Source organism: Hippocampus bargibanti, linkage group LG05, assembly GCF_051943395.1.
Source record: "Hippocampus bargibanti isolate YZ-2025 linkage group LG05, ASM5194339v1, whole genome shotgun sequence".
In the NCBI taxonomy this organism is placed as follows: domain Eukaryota; kingdom Metazoa; phylum Chordata; class Actinopteri; order Syngnathiformes; family Syngnathidae; genus Hippocampus; species Hippocampus bargibanti.
This window is the reverse complement of record NC_142738.1, coordinates 5,477,214-5,497,500: the sequence shown is the minus strand read 5'-3', so window position 1 is coordinate 5,497,500 and position 20,287 is coordinate 5,477,214. Positions and strand designations below refer to the sequence as shown.

Here is a 20,287-nt window from a genome sequence, read left to right as displayed (position 1 = left end):
GGGCCCGCATAGCTGTTCTGCGAAGACCCCGGACTCCCACCCCCTTCGTTTTCCTCACAATTATTCGAACACAAGAAAAATCCAGGTTGGATGGGGACACAGTTTGCCAAGAGACCATCCTAGTATATCGGGAGGAAGGCCATTAATCCATTTCCTTTTTACAATCTTAACTCATTCACTGCCACACATGCAGAAATATGTCCACTCCAGTGCTAGGCTTTTTATCATTGTCGCTCAAATTCCAGGACCCACAGAATATTGACTCGAGTGTAGTTAGACTCAAAGACAAGAAAAATTATATTTTGGGAAAAGAATCAGCTCAAGTACAACTGTGACTCTCCGCTCTGTTGCTCTTGTGACACCTTCAAGAATAAAATAAAAAAATGTGTCAGCTCTCAGTCGTACAGGAGTGGTCCATCGATGAAAAGGTTTCTTCAGCCCTCATAAAATAAATAAAATAAAAACACAAGAAAAAATACTAGCAGCGGGAAAATCGTCATTTATGTGTCTGTTAAGAAATACGCTGTGAGCGAGGCGACATCGACATATCGCATTGCTCAATTTGAATATTTGAGTCTTTTTTGTGGCGTTCGCCATTATTCACTTCCCGAAACTTTCCATTAACTTCTGTGACATATCTTTTTTTTCACACACGCTGTTCATCTTTGATGTATTATGAAAAATATACTTGGTGGTAGTAAATGTTAAAATTCCAGTAAATGGAGATAAAATTCCAAGACCACTGAATGAGTTCATTATGTCACATTTTAGTTGTTTTTTTTTTAAATCATCATTCAGGTTTAAAACGTTTTTAAATTAAATGCAGTTGAACACAAATAAAAACAAGTCATCTTTCTTATTCTTTCATTTGTTATGTAGTTTGTAAGGATGAATAGAAATAGAAATAATCTGTTCTTGTGTCGATCTGTCAAATCTTGTTGAATTCAACCGCCGCTGTTTTTAACATTCTTCGGGTGACAAATAATGTTGTTAATCTCATATTTCAACAAGGATTCATCCTCAGGTTTTAATGCTAGTATTGATGGGCTTTTTCATTAACTCATTCACTGCCATTCACAAATTTATGTGATCAAGTTAAATGCCAAAGAGTACAAGTGAGTTTTGAGGCAAGAATTAAATACTTTATTGAGTTCAATGATTTCTTTCTAAATACTGTACATAAAATATGTTTGAATCTCAGTGATTGATGATCGTTTTCGCCGTTTTATTTATCTGAATTTGATGTAGCCGTTGTTCCATTTGTTAGCACTATTGCTAGCCCACTAACTCGCTAGCTCAATACGTTAAATGGATCGACGCTCACGTCACAAAACTGAGTGAAGTGGTGGCTTGTTGGCCTGTATCAACGTCATCCAAACACGTTCAATCAAAAGTTTACATTTAAACTCGTGTATTATTTCTGAAAGAGTCGCTGAAATGCTGACATGCCGTGTTATTTAAGTACTTCTCTGTTTGTTTTGAAACCTTTTCCTAATGATTTGCCGTGGGCTGGTACATGTGTTGTATAAGCACAAATTTTACATTTAGTCGCGAGTGCTCCAACCCAAAGTGCACATTAGCGGCCCTTTTACACTATATACTTATCTCGGGCACACCCAAATTGCAGCGTTGCCACTCGAAGAATAAAGAAAAAGATGGCTTTGGCCATGCTTATTGAAGCCATGACACACAGGACCCCAAAACTGGCGATCACAAGGCAATGCTACATTTTTCTTAGCCATTTCTATCTCCAAGTTGTTGATACGCTAACCTTTAGAATCAGATAAAAAATCGGGAGGAACTCATTAAAGGACAACTGACGCCGGATAAGTTGTGTCCATAATTTGTAAAATCACTTCAAATGACTTCTACTGAGCGTATTTTACAAAGATTCCACCGCATATAGCTATATTTTACGTTTTAAGACTCGCGCTGAATATTCAGGAAGTCTTGTTTTTGAGTTGGTGACGATGCCTGACGTGACGTCACGGAAGGAACGCCCCTGACCGCAAAAGCGACACTAATGCATTTTGGTTACTTTGTTTAGGCGGAAAACTTTGTGTTGATCCGTGTTGATGGCGAAAGTAGAAGGAAAACACATAAATAACACAATAGTAAATAGTTCTGTGTTGCACCAAGACTACTATTTGATACTAGTTGACACAACTTCCCAGCAGACAAATCAGCCCATTTCCAACGGAGCTTGGGCGCCATCTTGTGCATTTTCCGGGACGCTACATTGGAGTCCAGACGCCTCAAAATGAGATGGAAGGACTTCTTAAATCGATTGCAAACATTTATGCTTTCCTCTTCAGAACTATTTGAATCATATTCATAACTGGATGAGTAACAAGAAAGCATCTTCTCCAAATCTGAACTCTATGAAGCCATTGTTTTGATTCTGGAGCAAGGCAAGACGTCCTGGTGTGATGTCACGAACAAGGGGGCGGGACCTTCTGAAACTCGTCACTTCCGAGGTCATTTTGAAGTAGTTTTGGGACATTTTAACTCATTTTTAATGGTGTTTTGCATTTGACTAAAAATATCAGCCTGCATGTTTTTGGGTATTTTAGATGCTATAAAACGTTTTTCTGATGTCAGTTAGGAAACCAAAAAAATGGTGTCGGTTGTCCTTTAAAATTCAAAACTAGAACTGTCATATTTTAATTAATATTGTTGCGTGTGTATTTTTCAAATTAAATAGTATAATTTGATTAAGTATTATTGGAAATAGAATCTTAAATTTTAAATCATTAATCTTTTGTTAAAAAAAATGTTTGTTTTTTTCTCCATTTGAAAAAGCAGTCAAGCGAAATTAGTACATCGTTGTTTGCAAAATCTTTAAAAATGAACACAAACTGAATTTTACTGTAAGCAACACATTGATGCAAGTGCGTTGATATGATAAAAGTGGGTGTCATTGGCAAAACATACCCCAGATTGGTCTTATCGGTGGCAGAACCAGCTGGGTGGGGTTCAATGGAAAAAAAGACAATACGGCTGTGATAAACTAAAAATACTGTACTTTGAAAACTCCTTTTCAACTGTTCGGAAACAGAAAGAGAGCCGTTGTTGGTTGGAAAGGCGGACTTTTGAGGTCATGCTGATGTTGCCCTCCTGCTATTTGTTGGCATACTGAGTGTTAGCATTTAGCATTTCAGCTATTCCCTCCCGTTTGTATCATTTCAGCATATTTGTTGTTGGTTTATTAGTGTTTTATGCATTCATAGAGCAGAAATTTAGACTATATTTCAACTGTTCTTCGGGCTTCTTCTCCCCATCGTGATATCTAGCTATAAGTTAGCATACCAAATGTTAGCATTATTTTTATCCATACAGGAAATACTGTCAATCTGCCGTCACCCTTTCTGTACTCGCTGCCCGGATATATGTTAGCATACCTAATGTTTGCATGTTAGCATTGTATCACTCCACATTGTAAATCATATAAAACGCAGGGAGAAAACACCTATCAATCTGCCGTCATTTTTTCTGTACTTGCTGCACGGCTATATGTTGTCATACCTACTGTTAGCATGTTAGCATTGGATCACTCCACATTGTAAATAATACAACAAGCAGGGAGAAAACGGTTATCAATCTAGTGTCACCCTTTTTACACTCACTGCCCGGCTATATTTTAGCATACCTATTATTAGCATGTTAGCATTGTATTAGTTCACATTGTAAATAATACTACTTTCACCCTTTTTATTATTATTTCTTGCTGCATGGCTATATTTTAGCCTATTGTTAGCATGTTAGCATTGTAACAGTCCATATTGTAATTAATACAAAAAGCAGGGACTAGACGCCTATAAATCTGCCACCACCCTTTTTGTATTTGCTGCCCGGCTATATTTTAGCATACCTATTGTTAGCATGTTAGCATTGTATCAGTCCACATTGTAAGTAATACAAAAAGCAGGGAAAGAACAGCTATCAATCTGCTGTCACCTTTTTTATACTCGCTGCCCGGCTATATGTTAGCATACCTATTGTTTGCATGTTAGCATTGTATCAGTCCACATTGTAAATAATACAAAAATCAGGGAGAAAACGGCAATCATTCTACTTTCACCTTTTTTATTATTATTTCTTGCTGCATGGCTATATTTTAGCTTACCTATTGTTAGCATGTTAGCATTGTAACAGTCCATATTGTAAATAATACAAAAAGCAGGGACTAGACGCCTATAAATCTGCCACCACCCTTTCTGTATTTGCTAACCGGCTATATTTTAGCATACCTATTGTTAGCATGTTAGCATTGTATCAGTCCACATTGTAAGTAATACAAAAAGCAGGGAGAAAACAGCTATCAATCTGCCGTCACCTTTTTTATACTCGCTGCCCGGCTATATGTTAGCATACCTATTGTTTGCATGTTAGCATTGTATCAGTCCACATTGTAAATAATACAAAAATCAGGGAGAAAACGGCAATCGTTCTACTTTCACCCTTTTTATTATTATTTATTGCTGCATGGCTATATTTTAGCTTACCTATTGTTAGCATGTTAGCATTGTAACAGTCCATATTGTAAATAATACAAAAAGCAGGGACTAGACGCCTATAAATCTGCCACCACCCTTTCTGCTATATTTTAGCATACCTATTGTTAGCATGTTAGCATTGTATATTGTAAGTAATACAAAAAGCAGGGAGAAAACAGCTATCAATCTGCCGTCACCTTTTTTATACTCGCTGCCCGGCTATATGTTAGCATACCTATTGTTTGCATGTTAGCATTGTATCAGTCCACATTGTAAGTAATACAAAAATCAGGGAGAAAACAGCTATCAATCTGCCGTCACCCTTCTATACTCTGGGTGATATCTTGTGACATGTTAACAATTAGCATGTTTGCGAAATTTTTTTTTTAGCAGTGTGGATGGGCTTTGATGATCAAATATAAAGACTCACTTTTGTATTTCATCAACTCCACCCCAGCATCACACCTGTGCCTTCAAACAACTTTGAAAAGAAAGCAGACTGTTAATGTTATACTGTAAGTGATCTGTAATTGTGTCGCGCATTGTTGACTCAGACTGAAGTACCATTGTGGTGCAGCAGGTTTCTATTAGGATGGTTAAAAAAAAAAAAAGATGAAATATTGGTGGAGCCGTCATCACGGTGCCTCATTGTTGCTGGCACACTTTGCTAACTGACTAATCAGTAAGACGCCGGCGACAAAAACCACTTTGGACCACAAAATGTATTTATATAGTCTGCTGTCGCTCACATTCAGATCGTGATGCACAGGCCAAATTTTTATAAGCAGCTTTCACTACTGTAGGCCCCATCCCCACCCTCTTTCGCCATAAAAAAAAAACAATTTAAATACAGTACATTGTATTTGTTTCAAGGTCTTATTGTAGTCTGTAACATTTCAGATTATATAGGCAAAATTTTAAGTTTTAACATTCTGAGCTGTCATAAAAATAGAATGCAATGTAACGTTTTTCAAAATCAACCAACTGAGGAGTTTTTATTTGTTTTCGCTACCATAAGCTCATGAAAAATTATGATTATTATTTTTTTATTTTGCATTTTCGTCCATCATTTTATATACCTTTCTCAGCCTATGTGTAAACATTTGTACTGGAATAGCATGACAGTTTTACTGCTATCTAGCTAGCAATCTATTAGCTATCTATTAACTAGCTAGCTATTAGATATATAGCTATCTAGCTATTAGCTATATACTCTAGTTTACTATCTATTAGCAATATAGTTAGCTATCTATTAGCTAGCTATTAGTGATATAGCTAGCTAGCTGGATTTCTATCTATTACTTTACTTTTTAATTTATTATTTACTTTTTTCTATTTTACTTGACGTTACTTTTTTGATGTGGCTGCCGCTGCTCACCTACAGAAAAACTTATCCTGTGACCTTGAGAGTTTTGAAAGGCGCTTATAAATGAATGTATTATTATTATTATTATTATTATTATTATTATTATTATTATTATAAAAATGTTTTTTACACTACGTATATAGGCATTTCTATTTCCTGTAAGGTGCCTGCATTTAATTTAAACTGGTGCGTTCTACTATTTTTGTGTTTTGGATAGCCACACACATTTCAAGATCATATAACTCCAGACCCATATCATTTAGGAATTAACTCTAATACATGGCTAATAATAGCCATTTAGGATTAATGCTAATGAGGTCAACTCTGCTCATCGGCGCATAGTATGATCGCCATGTAGCATTAATGCTAGTGGGGGCAATTATGCATATTAGCTCAGAGTATGAATGTAATCCTGAAATTATAATCTTGCCTCATCCCAGTTTAGTCACAAAGGCACTTCAGAAAGATTTAGCTATTATTAATGTTGTAGCAACATTGCTATATTGTTGTCATTAACTCATTCACTGCCATTGAAAATCAGAATCAGAAAACCTTTATTCGTCCCACAATGGGGAAATTTGCAGTCCCCAGCAGCAAAGGGGGGTGGATGAAAGGGGATGGGGTTGAGGGGTGAAAGGATAGAAAACAAGATATTCTAAGCAACGTAAAATAAAAAATGGCAACTGTATACTGTAAATGTGCAAAACCGTTTCATAAAAAAACTGTACATAGTGCAAGTATCAAGAAAAAATAGAAATGAAGAAAATATGACGTAGAGCGTCATTCCCCAATGTCTTCGTTTTTTGTCCTTGTTTGGGTGCTGATAAAGCGCTGGCCATGGCCTCTGGCAATGTTTTTCCCTTCCATGAGGCGGTAGCACTTCCCTTTTTCCCATGTTAGTGCTTTTTTCCAACTTCAGTTGTTGTTAAAGCGCTATATAAACCAATATGGATGTATTGCATTGTATTTTGGACAGCCGCCCTCATTTCAAGTTCATATAAGTCCTGATCCATATCATTTAGGAATTAACTATTTTTTTCTGATGAAAGAAGAGAGTCTAAGGCTGTATTGAATGTTTATGTGATCCTAAAACTTAATATTCTGTGGGTCCTGGAATTCGAGTGACAATGACAAAAAACCCTGACATTTTTGCACGTTTGGCAGTGAATGCGTTAAAAAAAACAGTACCGAAAATATAAAATAACTAAAAATATTCATCTATAAAATATATAAAATGTGAAAAAAAAAAACATTTAGATTTTCTGCAGACGCTTTACTAAAATCAAAAGAGTCCACAATAAAGCACAACATAACATTTTGTCGAGCGCTGTATGTGCAATCGCCCCTCCCTCCACCCTCCTCCGAAAATAGCCTCTTTGACGGACAGCTCCAAAAGTCTTCCCGGTACGCCACATTTGGCGACGAGTCGTTGTGGTAAACGACGCCGCGGCCGACATGCGTGTAATGTGCCCCGGACATAGTGCGGGATTAGCACAAGCTACGCGCTATGCTGCCATATTGTTGCTGACTGCGCTGCCGCCTCGGGTTTCCACAATGCAACCCGAGCCAAGAAGAAACCACCTTGGCGTTGGCTTGATGACACTCAAAATAAAAGAAAAATGGCGTTCATGTCAAATATATAACATACTAATAAATATAAAGCCACAAAAATATCTACCTATATCCAAAATCTAGTTTACTGAACAAATCTACCGCGAGAATCTCAAACCGGTGATAATAAAACTCAAACTAAAAAAAAACGTAACATAAAAAAAGTAAGCATAACATTGCTTATTCGGCTTTTGCTTTAGGATTCTGCCCCCAAAAAATACATAAATCAATTTGAAAAAAAAATCATAGCCAAGGAAATGACAATGACGATGGCAATGGCGGCCATTTTGTTAGCTTGGTGACACTCCAACGCAACCGACATATTTGATGTGTGCGATGGATGATAAATAAATACATAGAAGGAAAGCTAACTCAGCAACACTTTAGCGTCGCTCAACAGCGGCAGCAGCCGCTTTAAGATGAGAAACATACGTCGGCCGTTCCTGTGATGTCACTTGTTGTTGCTGGAGGCCGCCTATAGGAAAAATCCCATTTGTAGTCCAAAGAAGCTTATGTCAGAAAGACTCTATTGTGGCTCATGTGTGTGTGTTTGTGAGTGTGTGTGTGTGTGTGTGTGTGTTTTGCTCTCACTTAGGCAGGCTTAAAGGGCAACCGATGTCACTTTTTTGTTTTTTAACTGACATCAGAAAAACGTTTTATAGCATCTAAAATACCCAAAACACGCAGTATGATATTTTTATTCAAATGCAAAACACCAAAAAAAATGACTTAGTGTCCAAAATCTGCAAAAAAAATTGAGCTGCGAATTGGGCGTTTTCAGAAAGTCCCGCCCCCAGTTCGTGACGTCACGCCAAGACCATTTTTTCTAGATTTTTCCATATATAAGGTGCACCGTACTACACGGCAAACCTTCAATGAATGACATACCGTATTTTCCAGTGTATGAGGTGCACCGGAGTATAAGGCGCACCCCATTGAATGGTGTGTTTTCAAACTCTTTCCATATATAAGGTGCACCAGAGTATAAGGCGCACCTTCCATGAATGATATACCGTATTTTCCGGTGTATAGGGTGCACCGTAGTATCAAGTGACCCCAATGAATGGTGTATTTCCAAACTCTTTCCATATATAAGGCGCACCTTCCGTGAATGACATACCATATTTTCCAGTGTATAAGGTGCACGGTATTATAAGGTGCACCTCGATGGTGTTTTTTCAAACTTTTTACATATATAAGGCGCACCGGGGTATAAGGCGCACATTCAATGAATGACAAAAGTTTTTGAACTATAATATATGAATATATGAACGAGCCTTATATTATGCCTCATATTTGGAAAACATTTGGAAATTTATACCGTATTTTCCGGTGTATAAGGCGCACCCCATTGAATGGTGTATTTTCAAACTCTTTCCATATATAAGGTGCACCAGAGTATAAGGCGCACCTTCCATGAATGATATACCGTATTTTCCGGTGTATAGGGTGCACCGGAGTATCAAGTGACCCCAATGAATGGTGTATTTCCAAACTCTTTCCATATATAAGGCGCACCGGAGTATAAGGCGCACCTTCCGTGAATGACATACCATATTTTCCAGTGTATAAGGTGCACGGGATTATAAGGTGCACCTCGATGGTGTTTTTTCAAACTGTTTCCATATATAAGGCGCACCGGGGTATAAGGCGCACATTCAATGAATGACAAAAGTTTTTGAACTATAATATATGAATATATGAACGAGCCTTATATTATGCCTCATATTTGGAAAACATTTGGAAATTTATACCGTATTTTCCGGTGTATAAGGCGCACCCCATTGAATGGTGTATTTTCAAACTCTTTCCATATATAAGGTGCACCAGAGTATAAGGCGCACCTTCCATGAATGATACACAGTATTTTCCGGTGTATAGGGTGCACCGGCGTATCAAATGACCCCAATGAATGGTGAATTTCCAAACTCTTTCCATATATAAGGCACACCGGAGTATAAGGCACACCTTCCGTGTATGACATATCATATTTTCCAGTGTATAAGGTGCACGGGATTATAAGGTGCACCTCAATGGTGTTTTTTCAAACTTTTTCCATATATAAGGCGCACATTCAATGAATGACAAAAGATTTTGAACTATAATATATGAATATATGAACGAGCCTTATATTATGCCTCATATTTGGAAAACATTTGGAAATTTATACCGTATTTTCCGGTGTATAAGCGCACCGGAGTATAAGGCGCACCCCATTGAATGGTGTATTTTCAAACTCTTTCCATGGAGTATCAAGTGACCCCAATGAATGGTGTATTTCCAAACTCTTTCCATATATAAGGCGCACCGGAGTATAAGGCGCACCTTCCGTGAATGACATACCATATTTTCCAGTGTATAAGGTGCACGGGATTATAAGGTGCACCTCGATGGTGTTTTTTCAAACTTTTTCCATATATAAGGCGCACCGGGGTATAAGGCGCACATTCAATGAATGACAAAAGTTTTTGAACTATAATATATGAATATATGAACGAGCCTTATATTATGCCTCATATTTGGAAAACATTTGGAAATTTATACCGTATTTTCCGGTGTATAAGGCGCACCCCATTGAATGGTGTATTTTCAAACTCTTTCCATATATAAGGTGCACCAGAGTATAAGGCGCACCTTCCATGAATGATACACAGTATTTTCCGGTGTATAGGGTGCACCGGCGTATCAAATGACCCCAATGAATGGTGAATTTCCAAACTCTTTCCATATATAAGGCACACCGGAGTATAAGGCGCACCTTCCGTGTATGACATATCATATTTTCCAGTGTATAAGGTGCACGGGATTATAAGGTGCACCTCAATGGTGTTTTTTCAAACTTTTTCCATATATAAGGCGCATATAAGGCGCACATTCAATGAATGACAAAAGATTTTGAACTATAATATATGAATATATGAACGAGCCTTATATTATGCCTCATATTTGGAAAACATTTGGAAATTTATACCGTATTTTCCAGTGTATAAGGCGCACCCCATTGAATGGTGTATTTCCAAACTTTCCATATATAAGGTGCACCAGAGTATAAGGTGCACCTTCCATGAATGATATACCGTATTTTCCGGTGTATAGGGTGCACCGGAGTATCAAGTGACCCCAATGAATGGTGTATTTCCAAACTCTTTCCATATATAAGGCGCACCGGAGTATAAGGCACACCTTCCGTGAATGACATACCATATTTTCCAGTGTATAAGGTGCACGGGATTATAAGGTGCACCTCGATGGTGTTTTTTCAAACTTTTTCCATATATAAGGCGCACATTCAATGAATGACAAAAGTTTTTGAACTATAATATGTGAATATATGAACGAGCCTTATATTATGCCTCATATTTGGAAAACATTTGGAAATTTATACCGTATTTTCTGGTGTATAAGGCGCACCCCATTGAATGGTGTATTTTCAAACTCTTTCCATATATAAGGTGCACCAGAGTATAAGGCGCACCTTCCATGAATGATATACCGTATTTTCCGGTGTATAGGGTGCACCGGAGTATCAAGTGACCCCAATGAATGGTGTATTTCCAAACTCTTCCCATATATAAGGCGCACCTTCCGTGAATGACATACCATATTTTCCAGTGTATAAGGTGCACAGGATTATAAGGTGCACCTCGATGGTGTTTTTTCAAACTTTTTCCATATATAAGGCGCACATTCAATGAATGACAAAAATTTTTGAACTATAATATATGAATATATGAACGAGCCTTATATTATGCCTCATATTTGGAAAACATTTGGAAATTTATACCGTATTTTCCGGTGTATAAGCGCACCGGAGTATAAGGCGCACCCCATTGAATGGTGTATTTTCAAACTCTTTCCATGTATAAGGTGCACCTGAGTATAAGGCGCATTTTCCATGAATGATATACCGTATTTTCCAGTGTGTAAGGTGCACGGGATTATAAGGTGCACCTCGACGGTGTCTTTTCAAACTTTTTCCATATATAAGGCGCACCGGGGTATAAGGCGCACATTCAATGAATGACAAAAGTTTTTGAACTATAATATATGAATATATGAACGAGCCTTATATTATGCCTCATATTTGGAAAACATTTGGAAATTTATACCGTATTTTCCGGTGTATAAGGCGCACCCCCAATGAATGGTGTCTTTTCAATTTTTTTCCATATAAAAGGCGCACCGGACTATAAGGCGCACCTTCAAAGAATGCAAAAAGTTTTGCAAATAAGGCACATGGTATTATAAGGCGCTATAAGGCGTGGAATATTTTCAATGTTCTCAACACTCCTTTCCTCCATTTACAGGATGAGTTGGGGGTGGGGGCGTTTTATGGTGCTGCAGATTTGTCGTTTAAATCACTTAGCCCTCTCGCGTCAACTGCTCCCTGCATTTACATCGATGCATGCCGCAATTAATTACCGGACGAAATTGGCCTTGTAAATTAGAGTCGGGGAGTCCAGGCGAGGCTCATAGCCCCCCCAGCCCCTCTGCCGTCCCCCCCTTCACCTAAACCTCCTCCGTTCATATTAATTGCTCGTGACAGTCAAAGCCTTGTTCGGGTCGTGACAAGGTTGACTCTAGCCCGGGACGCTACTCCATTGGCACCCCCTTCTCACATCTGATCTTCGTTTTCAACAAGTGGCGGTGGCGGCAGCGGCGGCGGTGGCTGACTTCCATGATGAATGACTGGCTTGTGTCGCATTTTGTCCGACTTATTTCTGCAATCGGCAGCATGCGGTCTGATGAAGACGAGGAAGCGGAGAAATTGTGTATTGCAAAAATAAAATAAAATAAAATAAAATTCGGTAAAATAAAATTCGGTATAATAAAATACGATACAATACAATAAAATACAATACGATACAATACTGTACAGTATGATACAATAAAAAAACAATAAAATAAAATAAAATGAGATACGACACGATACAATACAATACATTGAAATAAAATAAAATACAATAAAATAACATAAAATATAATAAAATACAATAAAATAAATAAAATACAATACAATACAATAAAATACAATAAGCTACAATGAAGTACAATACATTACAATAAAAAAAATAAAATAAAATATACAATACCACCACACAATAAAATATGATACGATACGATACAATTAAATAAAATACGATTCAATACAATACAATTAAATACAATATGATACAATACAATACAATACGATAAAATAAGTTGCAATAAAACGCAATACAATACAATGCAATGCAATGCAATACAATACAATACCCTACAATAAAATAAAATAAAATAAAATAAAATGAGATACGACACGACACGATACAATACAATACATTGAAATAAAATAAAATACAATAAAATAACATAAAATATAATAAAATACAATAAAATAAATAAAATACAATATGATACAATACAATAAAATACAATAAGCTACAATGAAGTACAATACATTACAATAAAATAAAAAATAAAGAATAAAATATGATACAATACCACCACACAATAAAATACAACATCATAAAATATCAAAATATGATACGATATAATTAAATAAAATACGATTCAATACAATACAATTAAATACAATATGAGACAATACGATACAATACGATAAAATAAGTTACAATACAATACAATGCAATACAATACAATACAATACCCTACAATACAATACAATACAATACAATACAATACAATACAATACAATACAATACAATGAAAGATAAAAACAAATCACCATATACAAAAATCAGTTGATTTGACTATCCCATTTTTGATACTTGGAGAAGATGCGAGGCTTCCATCATGAGCCAATTGGAGAACATAATATATGCTGTAAAATCCAGTTTCATTATTTTAACAATTAAAAAAAAAAGATTTAGGCTCTTTTTTTTTCAAAATGGAGGGCGGTTTAGGCTCTTTTGCGGGCGAGGGTTATTACATTTTACGGAGTGCTTCGTAAGATACAGACCTTTTTTACACTGTTTAAATATTTATGTCCAATGCTTAGGCAATACATAAAAGTTCTTAAAAAATATATATATATATTTTTTAAATCAAATAATTAATTTGCAACTTAATATGTTTCGTATTGTCTGACTAAAAGCATATGTAAAAGCAGGCACAGAGTTGAAAAAAAAAGGAAAACAAAGCAAAGAAATCACCTCGCTAAAATGAAAAGTGGATACATTTGAAAACATAATTTGAAACATTATTAAAAATAACCTTGAAAAATATTTTAAAAACATTAAATATTTTGAATATGTATTCATTCATTACCTTCACTTTGATAATTGAAGATCTCAGAATATCGGGTGAACGTAATATACACAGGTACCATTTTTTTTTTAATTCCAGGGGATTTTACGGTAAATTCCTCTAATAAAAATCAATTATGTTTGTTTATTTGGCCCTTTGGGTAATTCCACGTTCATGAAAGATGTCATCGGGAGGAGCGTGAATAGGAGTGTACCATTTTGGCCCCTCGGGCAAGGGTGGGTCGAAAAAGTAGAACAGCGAAAACATTTGTCTTCTTCTTTGTTCTCGTTATTAGCAAAGAGGCGACTTCTTGATTTTGCTGATGTAAAAATGGCAGACGAGACTTACTATTAACTCATTCACTGCCAGATGATGTGCAAAAAATGTGTCCAGTCCAGTGCCAGGGTTATTGTCATTGTTACTTACATTCCAGAACCCACAGAATATTGAGTTTTAGGACTATGTAAAGATTCAATACAATGGCCCAATTAAATTCTTTAATCGATTGCAAACATGTAAGCTTTCCTCTTCAGAACTATTTGAATCATATTCATAACTGGATGTGTAACAAGAAAGCATATTCTCCGAATCTGAAGCCATTGTTTTGATTTACAAGCAATGCAAGACGTCTTGGTGTGACGTCACGAAATGGGGGCGGGACTTTCTGAAAATGGCCAATTCGCAGCTCAATTTTTTGCAGATTTTGGACACTTGAAGTCATTTTTATTGGTGTTTTGCATTTGAATAAAAATATACTGCATGTTTTGGGTATTTTAGATGCTATAAAACGTTTTTCTGATGTCAGTTAAAAAACAAAAAAGTGATGTTGGTTGTCCTTTAAATGTAGAAAAAAACATTTAAAAAAAGATGTGGAATGCCATATTTTTGTTAGTTTTGTTTCCCGTCCTTTGCAGTCACGGGCCATCAAATAAGCGCTTGTTTTGTCTGAATGCCGTCTTTTCTCGCCGGGAAGGGGGGGGGGTGTTCCAAGGATGCCTTCTCACGCTCTTTTCACGCAAAGACGTTTTTTTTTCCCCCTTTTTCCCGACTCCTTCCCTTCTTCACGAGGCCCTCCTTTCTTCTCAGTCACGCTAAGCAAGTGTGTTTGTGCATACCTCGGCGGTGGGACAAAAGAGATGCTTTTGACATTCGCCTCTTGTTTTTACAGTCCTCCAGAGGCGCGGCGTTTGCACAGCTTTGTCTGGGAGACGCGGGACAATACCGAGCGCCCATAATGTAATCTCCTCTGGGCTGTTTAGGTGCGGACGTATGTGCCGGCGCTTGTCCCCCCCCCCCTCCTCTCCCTGAGCCGCTCCTTGCCGCCTTATTTCACGGCGAGTGAGTCAGTGTCGAGAATGCCGTGTTGTCACTTAAAGCTTGGCTTGCTCTTTTGTGAGTCGGGTGACACAAAAGCTTTCACGCTCATGCAAACATCCTGGCGGTCGGTTCGATTCGTCAAAAGGTGCGCCCGTAGCCTCTTGTTAAATCCAATTCCAATGAAATCACGCTTTAAGCCAAAATATGAATCCTAACCACCAACGCTAGCTCCGTCTGACTGAGCTTCCGGTGGAAAACACTGAGCCTAAACTAACCCAACACCCCTTGACTTCAAACCCAAAGCCTCGTCTTAACAGTGAGACCCTCACCCGAAAACCACACCCTGACCCTCCCTAATATCACCACAAAACACCAGACGGCTCTTCTAATTCAGAGTTGGCAACTTTCTATCCCGCATGAGAGACGAAGATAGGAAGGAAGGAAGAGAGGAAGGAAGGAAGGAAGGAAGGAAGGAAGGAAGGAAGGAAGGAAGAGAGGAAAGAAAGAAAGAAAGAAAGGAAGGAAGGAAGCAAGAAAGAAAGAAAGAAAGAAAGGAAGGGAGGAAGGAAGGAAGGAAGGTAGGAAGGAAGCAAGAGAGAAAGAAAGAAAGAAAGAAAGAAAGAAAGAAAGAGACAATAGAAGGAAGGAAGAGAGGAAGAAAGAAAGAAAGAACGAATGAAAGCAAGAGACAATAGAAGGAAGGAAGGAAAGAAAGAAAGGAAGGAAGAAAGAAAGAAAGAAAAAGAGAAAGAAAGTATGAAAGCAGGAAGGGGACAATAGAAGGAAGGAAAGAAGGAAAGAAAGGAAGGAAGAAAGAAAGAAAGAAAGAAAGAAAAAGAGAAAGAAAGTATGAAAGCAGGAAGGGGACAATAGAAGGAAGGAAAGAAGGAAAGAAAGGAAGGAAGAAAGAAAGAAAGAAAGAAAGAAAGAAAGAAAGAAAGAAAGAAAGAAAGAAAGAAAGAAAGAAAGAAAGAGAGGGAGGGAGGAAGGAAGGAAGGAAGGGAAGGAAGGAAGGAAGGGAGGGAGGGAGGAAGGAGGGAGGAAGGAAGGAAGGAAGGAGGAAGGAAGGGAGGAAGGAAGGAAGGAAGGAAGGAAGAAAGGAAAGGGAAGGAAGGAAGGAAGAGGAAGGAAGGAAGGAAGGAAGGAAGGAAGGAAGGAAGGGAGAAGGAAGGGAAGGGAGGAAGGAAGGGAGGAAGGAAGGAAGCAAGGAAGCAAGAGAGGAAGAAAGAAAGAAAGAGACAATAGAAGGAAGGAAGGAAGAGGGGAAGAAAGAAAGAAAGAACGAATGAAAGCAAGAAAGAGACAATGGAAGGAAGGAAGGAAAGGAAGAAAGAAAGAAAGAAAGAAGGAAAGAAAGGAAGGAAGGAAGGAAGGAAGGAAGGAAGGGAGGGAGGGAGGAAGGAAGGAAGCAAGAGAGGAAGAAACAAAGAAAGAGACAATAGAAGGAAGGAAGGAAGGAAGAGGGGAAGAAAGAAAGAAAGAACGAATGAAAGCAAGAAAGAGACAATGGAAGGAAGGAAGAAAGAAAGAAAGAAAGAAAGGAAGGAAGGAAGGAAGGAAGGAAGGAAGACCCAAAATGAGTCAAATACTCTCTGTGTGCTTCTGAATGGACAGTGCCACGTGACAATCAAAAATGAAAGCTCCCAAACAACACAATATACATCCAAAAACGGCTCCTGAATTTCTTTGTAATATGAATCCAAAATGACACGTGCCAGTGCCTATTGTGACTCAAAAGTATGGTGGTCCTCAAAGCTCAATCATGGATACCCAATGAATGCTTTCATTATGAACACATGAGTAACATGCTAACCTATGCTAATTTCTTTGTGGCTAGCATGATTGAAGCATGATGAGATTGTCGCACACTCATCACATTAGTTCAACCACAAACAGACACAGTAATACAGCAAGTGGTCCACGGAGGTTCAGTTCATTGTAGTTGAATTAACCGTATGATTAACGAGAGCCTCGCTTGCGCTTCCTGCCGGGTGTTCCATTGTTTGTTGGCGTGGTGCGTCCGCGCAAGTGGCGCTGACAGCTGGGGTGAAGGCAACATTTGTTGGCCTGTGTCAAGGCGTGTATTCACCGCGCAGGTGCGGGCGTCATTTTCTGAATGCTGTCGATCTGATATGTGTGTGATGCGGACGACATCATGGTGAATTGAGATAGATTGAGGAGCTCGCCTAAAAACACGTTGGCTTACTTTAATGAAAAGCAAACTCACCGAGCTGAAGTTACTAACTAGTCTGGTACATTGAAAAAAAAAATAGGCATATAAATCTTATAAAAAGGCATATAAATCTTTGTTTTCTCCGTTTTTTTTTGTTTGTTTCATTTTAACGAGTTCCTATCATCACAGGAACTTGTTAGCTACCGATCGTATATCCCGCGCGGCGCCTCTGAAAGAGAAAATCATTGAGTAGACATGAATAAAAGATCACAGATGAGCTGATCGCTCTTTTGACTTCGTCATTGTTCTCAATTAGCTTCACATTGTAGAATCAAAGCGGTTGTGCACTATGTGTGTGTTGGTTGGCGTGTGTGCGTGCGCACGTGTGTTTATTTACCCTTGGACCTTATTCTCTATACAAGTCATCTATCCATCCATCTATCTACTGTATCTATCTTTCCATTTATCGATGTATCGATTTATCGATCCATCTATCCTTCCATCAACAGAGAAAAAAAACATGATAGTGATTATTTCAGTTTAGAAGTCACTGATGATACAGTGTATGGAGCATGGGATTACAGTGTCTACACACTACCGAATACTACTACTACTACTACTACTATTACTACTACTACTACTACTACTACTACTATGACTAAATAGTGTGCAAAAACATTGTAAAGATCCTTAAATGTGAAAGTGTTAGATTGGTGAATATTTTTAAAGCCATTATTTTGCCATCAAATTGCAGCCACTCTTGCCGACGCCATCTTGAAGTAAAACAAAAAATGAATAATGTGAAACAACACAAAAGACATATAGCTTATCCAGCTATCTATCTATTAGCTAAATAGCTATCTAGCTAATTTGTCACAGATAATAATAATAATAATAATAATAATAATAATAATAATAATACATTTGATTTATAAGCGCTTTTCAAAACTCTCAAGGTCACTTTACAGTCACAGAATAAGTTTTTCTGTGGGTGAGCAGCAGCAGGTATCTAGGTAGCTATCTATTAGCCAGCTAGCTTTCTATCTATTTGAGTTACTCCCGGGTTGAGTAAACGCTGCCACTCCTCACCCACAGAACAACTTAACCTCTGACTGTAAAGTGACCTTTAGAGTTTTGAAAGGTGCTTATAGATGAAATGTGTTTTTATTATTATTATTATTATTATTATTATTATTATTATTATTATTATTATTATTATATCGAAGAAACGTACTCAGATGTTTGATGTGTCACTAAAACAGCAACGACCAAAAAACAAAAACAAAATATATTAGCATTAAAAAAGTCACAGCGCTTTTTTGTTTTTTCACAAAAAAAAGCTTGCTTTCTGACTTTTTTGGGGGGGTCAAAATTAAGAGATATTCTACCTCCGAAACATGCTATAGAGTCAAAAAAAATACTCCAAACTTTGATTTGGTTGTTTCAGTGTATACAGTACTTTGTTCTAATACACAATACTCAGAATGCTGAAAATGGGCTGGTCCTCAGAAAGTTCTTTTTGATTAAATTTATTTATTTATTTATTTGAAATAACTGGCAATAAAAGACTTAAAGGCACGCGCACAAACACTGTCCATGTGTCTAAAAAATTAATGTGTTTCACAATCTTCAACAAGCATATGGAAAGATTAACTCATTCACTGCCAGACATGTGCAAACATGTGTCCACTCCAGTGCCAGGGTTTTTGTCATTGTCATTCAAATTCCAGAACCTACAGAATTTTGAGTTTGAGTTTGGGACTACATAAACATCCAATGCAGCGTAAGAACCCTTTGACTATTCTTTTATCAGAAAAAAAGAGTTAATTCCTAAATTATATGGATCTGGAGTTATATGAGCTTGAAATGTGGGCGGCTGTCCAAAATACAATGCAATCCATACATATTGACTATGGAGATGGCTAGCTGTATATTTTTGTAGTTGGCTGGATCGCTATTGGCTATCTATTAGCTAGATAGCTAGTTTTCTATCTATTTGAGTTCCTTTGGGGTTGAGTGAACCCTGGCTCATGTGGTTGCCGCTGCTCGCCCAGAGAAAAACGTATCCTGTGACTGTAAAGTGATCTTGAGCGTTTTGAAATGTGCTTATAAATGTAATGTATTATTATTATATTGGTTTATATAGCACTTTAACAACAGATGAAGCTCATAACAAAGCGCTAACATGGAAAAAAAGGGAAATGTTACCCCCTTGTGGAAAAGAAAGGAAAAAACATTGCCAGAGGCCATGGCCAGCGCTTTATCAGCACCCCAAAAAAAAAAAAAAAAAAAACCTCAGAGCAAATTTGGAAATGGCGCTCTCTGTCATATTTTTAATTCCCGAATAAATTCGTGAATGGCAGTGAATGAGTTAAAACTCGTTTTGTTTCTCTTTTTGTGCTTCCCCTACCAAAACAACGCCTGCAATTGAGTAAATCCACAAATCCGAATTTTTCTCATGTCTTTTCAGGTGATGTTCAGGAATTTTCAAGTCGTCCGCAAGTGAGAAGAGGGCGTGTCGGAGTTATTCAAGCCTCTTAGTTTGTGTGAGTCTCTTTTTCAGATTACTTGCTTGTTTAGTAAAGCCGCCTGTGTGCACCTAGTGCTGCTTGCTCAATAGCGGCATTCACACCGTGGGGGGTGTGGAGAAGGCACCATTCCAGCAAGCTTTCACCATGGGGGCCTTTACAGTGCACCTTTTTTAAACGTGGACCCCCCCTCACCTCCTCACGCTAGTAATAAATGATATCAAGAGTTCGCCGGTAACACAAGCTAGCGTTAGCCTGGCGAATCGCCCCATAGCAAAAGTACAGATGGCAGAGGCTGGACAATAGAGTGATCCCGCCATATGGCTAATCCTCCCGTTTAAGAATATTTATGACGGTTGGTCACGGTGGCCCACGAGCGCTGTCACAGTTGGGTCACCGAGTGGCCGTTTTGGATTACAAGTCAAGTGTTGAATTTCAGGTGCCAATATGAGGGTTAAAGGACAACCGACGCCTCCGGACAAGTTGTCCATAATTTGTAAAATCACTTCAAATGACTTCTACTGAGCATATTTTACAAAGATTCCAC

The 20,287-nt window shown here is 37.7% G+C and overlaps 1 protein-coding gene across 3 annotated transcripts in view; it reads left to right on the top strand.

Annotated features, from left to right (window-relative positions):
- LOC148897610 (transcription factor SOX-6-like) overlaps positions 1 to 20,287 on the top strand; it is a 116,528-nt gene that overhangs the window by 5,530 nt on the left and 90,711 nt on the right. For 2 of the 3 annotated variants that reach the window (XM_088996513.1, XM_088996510.1), the window contains exon 2: positions 19,683 to 19,758. The exons of the other annotated variant lie outside the window; for it this stretch is intronic. The gene's annotated coding sequence lies outside the window, so the exon portion shown is untranslated. The remainder of the gene's footprint in view (positions 1 to 19,682; positions 19,759 to 20,287) is intronic. 3 annotated transcript variants of the gene reach the window in all.